The following is a 7,006-nucleotide window of genomic DNA, read 5'->3' as shown; positions in this document are numbered from 1 at the left end:
CAGCCCAGGGGCACCTTTAACTAACTAACTAACTAACTAACTAACTAACTAACCAACCAACCACCTACCTACCCAACTCCCTTCCCTCCCTCCCTCCCTCTATCACAGCTACTAGTGAGGACAAGAGGCAGCAGGAGCCACAGGAAACCTCCTAGCCCGCCCAGGTGTGGGACAGGCCCAGCCCTGCTCCCGGCGGTGGGAAAGGAAGTGCAGCGGCGGCCGGGCTATAATTAGCTCCCCACCCGCTCCCGTAGCCTAGAAAGCTGCCTGCCCGAGGTCTGTGTGCTCCGAGCCAGCGCCTGCGAACAGGGCGGTGCAAACAGCCCCTGGAAAGGCTGGAGGTTGGCCGGGAAGCCAGCGTCTGCCTGGCTCGGAGGCGCAGCCTGCAGGCTGTGGCGCGGCCCTCGAGCCAGCAGGGCTGGTGCTAGAAGGAGGGCGCCCAGAATTCCTGGACGATCACTTATCTGTCTGGGCGAGCGTCCTCCATGGCCGGCTTTCCCTGGCTCCCGGGCAGCCCCAGCCCGTGGGGGTGGCACTGCCTTGGCAGCCCTGGGGCCCGGCCTTGGCAGCCACCGAGGGCACCGCTTTCCCAAGGCCTCCTCTCCTTGGAGACTCTGTCCAAGGCCCTGGCACATCCTCCCACCTCTACCCTACCCGGGCCCATCCCAGGCTGTGCTGCTCATGCCCCACAGGGGGACACCTTTTAAAAAAGATCTTTGCAGTGAAATAGGGAGGAAACCCTCCAACTGTGAGCGCCAGGGGCCCCCTGCTGCTCCTCCTCATTGAACCTCAGCGTGGGGCGCCTCCAAGTCACCTCCCAGGCTCAGGAAGCTGGACTCCAGCCTAGGATGTGTTCCGGCCTCCGCCCTCTCGCCACCTGTCTAACCCTAAGAAAGTTCTTCCTTATAGGGATCCCACATTAATTTCCTTGCAACTCTCTCTCCAGTCTTGACTTTCTCTCTGGGCAGTCTGGAATTAGCTGCCTCCCCCCATTCTCAATAAGAGCCTTCCTTAGTTTTTGTGAAACAACCGTATTTCCTGCTTGTCTTCCCTTTCCCAGGCCGATAGTCCCCAATTACCGCAAGCATGCATTAATTCACTAGTATCTGATTCTTGCTGGCTGAGTGCCTCTCGGGGGCTGGGTGCCAATAACGAAAGGCAGCCCTGGGAACGGAGGAACTCACATTTTTGTTTAAGGAACTCCAGTGGACGAAATAGAAACATCATAAAATGAGGATAGGAGGCGATAAGAACCATCATAAGAGAGAAGTTTCTATCGCTTATTGAGGCTCATCACACGTGGTGCCAGGTGTGTGTGCACACGATCTTAGAATTCACAGCATCATCGTCACAGACAGTCCAGCACCCTGCCAGCCCCACAGAGCTGTTGGAGGGGGCCGCCTACCTTGCATTGAAGGACAATTCCAGGAGTTCACCCTCGCCCTCTCTGGGAGTCAAATGTAAAATTTCACCCTCCAGTTCACACACCAAGAGCAAGGATTTGAACTCAGGCCATCTGGCTGCTGAGCACATGGGTTTGTCCATGATGCCGCCTTGCTTTCTGGAGGGGCGGAATACCGAGAAAGCATGTGAGGACACAGGAGCGTGCTCAGCAGGGCTCTGCCTCCAGCTGGTGCTGAAGAGGTGTTTGAGATACGCCCCCAGCAGGAAGCACCATGTGCCAGCTCTGACCTTGTGTGGTTCTTGGCACAGGCCACTCAGTTTCATGTTACTGACACCTCCGCTGCTCTGAGCACACACTTTCTTCCAGCTTTCCTTCACACTGTAATGAAACCTATTGTGCAAAGCGGAGGCCACGCCAGGCACTGCCCTCAAAGGTCCATTCTTAGAAGAATCACCTTCCAAAGTCATCCTGGGAGCTTTTTTATTTTATTTTATTCTTATTGATTTCAGAGAGGAAGGGAGAGGAAGAGAGAGAGATAGAACATCAATGATGAGAGAGAATCATGGATCGGCTGCCTCCTGCACACCCCACGCTGGGGATCGAGCCCACAAGCAGGGCATGGGCCCTGACCAGGAATCAAACCGTGACCTACTGGATTACAGGGCAATGCTCAACCACTGAGTCACGCCAGCCGGGCATCCTGGGAGCTGTTGAATGCAATCCTGCCAGTTGGAAGCCAGCTGTTGTTTCGGAGAAGAAGGGTGGAGCTTTGCACCATCATCTGACAGCCTCGGTCCCACTTCTTGGGCATAAAGGATGTCCTGGGTGCTTCTGTGACATAACCGCTTAGCAGTTGTCCATGGTGCCCACTGTGAGGGGCACAGGGGAGGCAGGGACTGACAGCTGCCCCCTTTCCCCCACCTCCCAGGCCAGGCCGTCAGCAGGCAAGTCTTGGCAAGCCCTGTAGGGCTCTGCAGGCGGGAGCAGCCCAGCAGGAGACCACATTCTGTTCTATTCCCGACTCCAGGCAGCTTTCCTGATTGCGTATTTCAGTGTGGGGTTCTGTGTCTGCCTGTCACGTCATTCCATTCTGGAAGGTGGTGTGACCGTACTGAGCACGGCATGCAGGAATAATCACTATTATCATCATTATTTTTAACCTCCATTGTTCACCAGTGGGTGTTGTTAGAGAACAGAATTAGACATACCCATTCTCCTCCCCGCCACCCTCCACCTTTTTTTTGCCCAGTCAAATCTCAATTTAAATTAAACAGAGATTTGTCATCAGCAGGAGGTTAGAATGGTGATGCTGGGGGATGTTTGGCCCAAGAAAATGTAATTTGTATCTATCTTTTTTTGGGGGGGGCAGATATTAATCCTTGTATTTCTTTCCTTTGATTTTTTTTAATAAAACCTATGATAATAATAATGCTATTATGCAGAATTTGGACCTCTCAGGCAACATTTTTGCAATGATTTCATAACTCTGGGAAAACCAAGACTCATTAAATTTGAATTCACATGTGCAGAAAAGACAGGGGGAAATTGCCACCATGCTGTTGGGGAAGCCTGGGCTGGTTGTGGGGGAGGAGGCGGGTGTCAGAGACTTTGCTGCTCTGAGTTTTTTTTTGCTTGTTTTCTCCGGAGCAAGTATCTGGTTTCTCTGTGCTATGATTCCTTTGTCAGTGACAGTGTTTACTACTCTCTCCGTTCCGTGTCTCCTTTCTCTGCACTGCTGTCCTCACTCCCAGCTCACATTCTAGAGAAATGTTCCCAAATGAGCAGTTCACCCAGACCACCCCCTTCTTCGGAATTCCTCACCACTTCCCCTGTGGGCTGCTATCTCAGAGCTCAGCTCTGTCAGCTCTCCTCAGCTTTTACGGACCTGCTTCCCTCCCATCCCTTCAGCCTCACGTTTATTCTTTGGTCACAAAAGCTTGATTTTCTCATTAGCTCACAAGCTCATCTTCTTCCTTCTGCTCTGGGTCTCTGGGCAAGTTACTTCCCTTCCCGGCCGTGATCTCCCTTCCCCGCTGCTCAGCTGGCCCCCCCCCGGGTCCTGGTCTGCTGCACCAGCTCACAACCTCACTCCTTCCGGCTCAGCAGAGCTTGAGCTGCATTCCAGGACCTATGTCTCCCAAACTCCAGGAGACACAGCTCAAGCTCTTGAGTTATTCTTTAAAGGACCTCTTTCCTTTTCAACGTGGGAAGGCCCAGCCCCTTTCCAACCTGTGTGTGTGTGTGTGTGTGTGTGTGAATACACAGTACACCAACTGCAACCCTTTCTATCCAAGGAAATTCTACCTCCAATAGATTCTTTAGTGCTAGACGTGGCAGACCTAGTTTTTGTTCAGTTCCTTTGCCAGCCTTACCTAGCTGGCCCAGCTTCCTGCTTTAGAATATGGAAGCACTTGGCCTATGTTAAGATGCCAAGACAGCAAGGCGAGGGCAAGTGGCAATCTGTCTCAGGAAATCCATTGTCTCTAGGTCGGGCATTATCTAGCTGTGTGATGCCAAGCACGGTATTTAACCTTCCTGAGCCTCAGTTGACTGTATGTGTGGAATTCTGATGGTCTATTCCAGTTCAACATTTCCCCCCTATTTTATCCTTATCCTTACCCTGCTAATGAGGGCACTTGCATCTCCTGGGCCACATAATTTCATGGTAGGGCCTTGTGGTCGGCTGAAGAATGGCCCCCCTAAGATGTCCATATCCCACCCCTGTGAATACACTAGTTTAGGGAGCAAAAGAGGCTTTGCAGATGTGATTAAATGAAGGGTCTTGATCTGGGGAGAGTGGCCTGGATTTTTCAGGTGGGCCGAATGTAACCATAAAGGTCCTTTATAAGAGGGAGCTGGGGGCAAAGGCAGAGAAGGAGATGTGATCATGGAAGTGGAGGTAAGAGTGATGTGAAGAAGGGGCCATGAGCTAAGAAATGCGGGAGGCCTCTAGAAGCTAGAAAAGGCAAGGAAATGGATTCTGCCGAAGCCTCCAGAGGAATGCAGCCCTATTGACACCTTGATTTTAGGCAGCTGACTTCTAGAATTATAACTAGAGGCCTAGTGCACGAAATTTGTGCATGGGGGTGGGGTGTCCCTCAGCCAGGTCTGCAACCTCTCGCAATCTGGGACCCCTTGGGGGATGTCCGACTACCAGTTTAAACCAGATCCCTGTGGGATCGGGCCTAAACCGGCAGTTGGAAATCCCTCTCACAATCCAGGACCACTGGCTGCTAACTGCTCGCCTGCCTGCCTGTCTGGTCACCCCTAACCAGTCGCCTGCCTGATTGCCCCTAACTGCTCACCTGCCTGTCTGATCGCTCCTAACCACCTCTGCCTCGGTCCCTGCCACCATGGCTTTGTCTGGAAGGAATCCGTAATGACATCTGGAAGGTTGTTTGGCTATCTGGTCTAATTAGCATATTGTGCTTTTATTATTATAGATACATTTGTGTCAGTTTAAGCCTCTAAAATTTTGGTAATTTGTTGCTGGAGCAATAGGAAATTCATATAGACCCAGATGAAGAAAGACCCTATGGGGCACTGGCTGGGTGGCTCAGTTGGTTGGAGTGTTGTCCCATGCACCAAAAGATTGTGGGTTCAATTCCTGGTCAGGGCGCATACCTAGGTTGTGGTTTTGATTCAGGTTGGAGAGGGTGCAGGAGGCAACTGATCGATGTTTCTCTCTCTCTCAGGATAATAAACATATCCTCGAGCGAGGATTAAAAAAAAAGACTCTGGGTATGTCTTTGGGCTGACCTACCCCCAGGCTCAGGGTGGCTCTGCTGATGTCTTAGGTCCGGGGCCCACACCCTCTTCCAGCTGACTGCCACTTTTCCATCCAACTTCCTCTCTTCTTCAATACAGGAGAGTCTTAAATATAGAGGCTTCAACCAACACAGATTTATCTTCGAACTGTTTTACAAGTGGCTTCGTGTAGGCAGCAGAGGCAACGCAATGCTTTCCTAGAGCAGATCATGAAACCATCTCAGGGACACACAGGCATGATCGGGAACATGCTGGTCAGGCACTCTCCCCTAGTTCTCACAACCAGTGCCCGACTGGTCCTCATCAGCGCAGTGCCGTCTCTAAGAGGAGAGAGACGGCAATGAAGGGACTGCTGGCAATGAAGGGACTCCTGGCGCTGGCTAGTGAAACAGCGGGAAACCTTGGAGACAATGCCATTGCGAACTGCTCAGTTGTGGACTCTTGCATGAGCTGTATACACACCACGCTAGAGTTTTGAAAAGCGGGGTTCAAGAGGAAAGGCAGAGATAAGCACAAGGCCTGGGACCCTAAAGGGACGCAGTACAAGCTAAGCATCAAGAGACAAGAGGTTCCTTAATTATCCGGTTACCCCGAAGAGATTTGGTGCTGTTTTATTTCTGCTATTAAAGGACATTGCTGATGTTTACATACAGAAAAGGATAAAGAAAGCGAAGATGGCCTGGAATCCCACTGCAATGTAGCAGAGCTCCCCTTCCTCACCTGTCAAGGCTTTCTTAAAGGAAATTTACACATAAAAGGATCGTTTCCACTCCCTCTCTCTTTCTCCAAGTACACTGTTCTACCTTCTGCCTCAAAAAAAATTAATTGTATATTTTAAAGATCTTCCCATATTCACAACCTCATTATTTTTAATGGTTGTATAGCTTTCCTTCATATCTGTTACCAATCCATAGGTACTTTAAAAACATTGATATTATTTATGGTTTGCTTTGCTATTGCGGCAATGATGTAATAAACAACATTGTACACATATTTTCTATATACTTTCAAGTATATCTATAGATTCCTATAGAGTTACTCAATTAGAATGTACATGCGTTTTAACATTGCAGAGTGCCTCCAATATATCTTATACTCACACAGTAGTGCATGAAAATTCTTGTTCTTCCACATCATTGACTACTAGGCTTTAACATAAAAAAAAAAAACCTGCCAATCTAATAGGGGAAAAATCATATTCTTGTGTTTTGATGTGCATTTATTTATTAACAGTAAATAAATAATTGTTTCAAAAGTTTACTCATCATTCTTATTTTTCTTTTTATAAACTCCTCCTTATGTCCTTTGTTCATTTTAATATGTTGCTTAACTTTTTATTATTGACTTGAAGGATATTTAGAAATTCAAGCAAATTGTCCTTTGTTCATCACAAGTTGCAAATATTTTTCCAGTTTGTGACTTGTCCTCTAATTTTGCTTATGGCTTTTTGTTTTGTCACATTGATTTTAAAAAATATGTATTCAGATTTATTGTCCTTTTCTTTTATGGCCTTGAGCTCATGGCTTTAAAAATCTAAATGAGGCCTCTAGATTGGCAGATTAAGGAAATGACAAAAAACAACAACAATTTTATAAGGACTTTATCCACGTATTTCATAAAATTTGCCATGATATCCTTGTGGACAAAATGGAGACATGAGAGTTGGATGATGATATATACATCAAAGTGCCTTTATAGTTTATTCAATGAATGTGCACGAAGAGTGCTGATTAATGGATCCAACCGACTGGTTCCCTTGTCCTTGATGAAGATAGAAGACATGATTCTCATTTTTTTTTTTTCATCCAGAAGAAATGTCAGAATAGGACATTA

The sequence above is a fragment of the Myotis davidii genome, unplaced genomic scaffold, assembly GCF_000327345.1.
Source record: "Myotis davidii unplaced genomic scaffold, ASM32734v1 scaffold378, whole genome shotgun sequence".
NCBI lineage: Eukaryota > Metazoa > Chordata > Mammalia > Chiroptera > Vespertilionidae > Myotis > Myotis davidii.
This window is presented reverse-complemented; position numbering follows the sequence as displayed.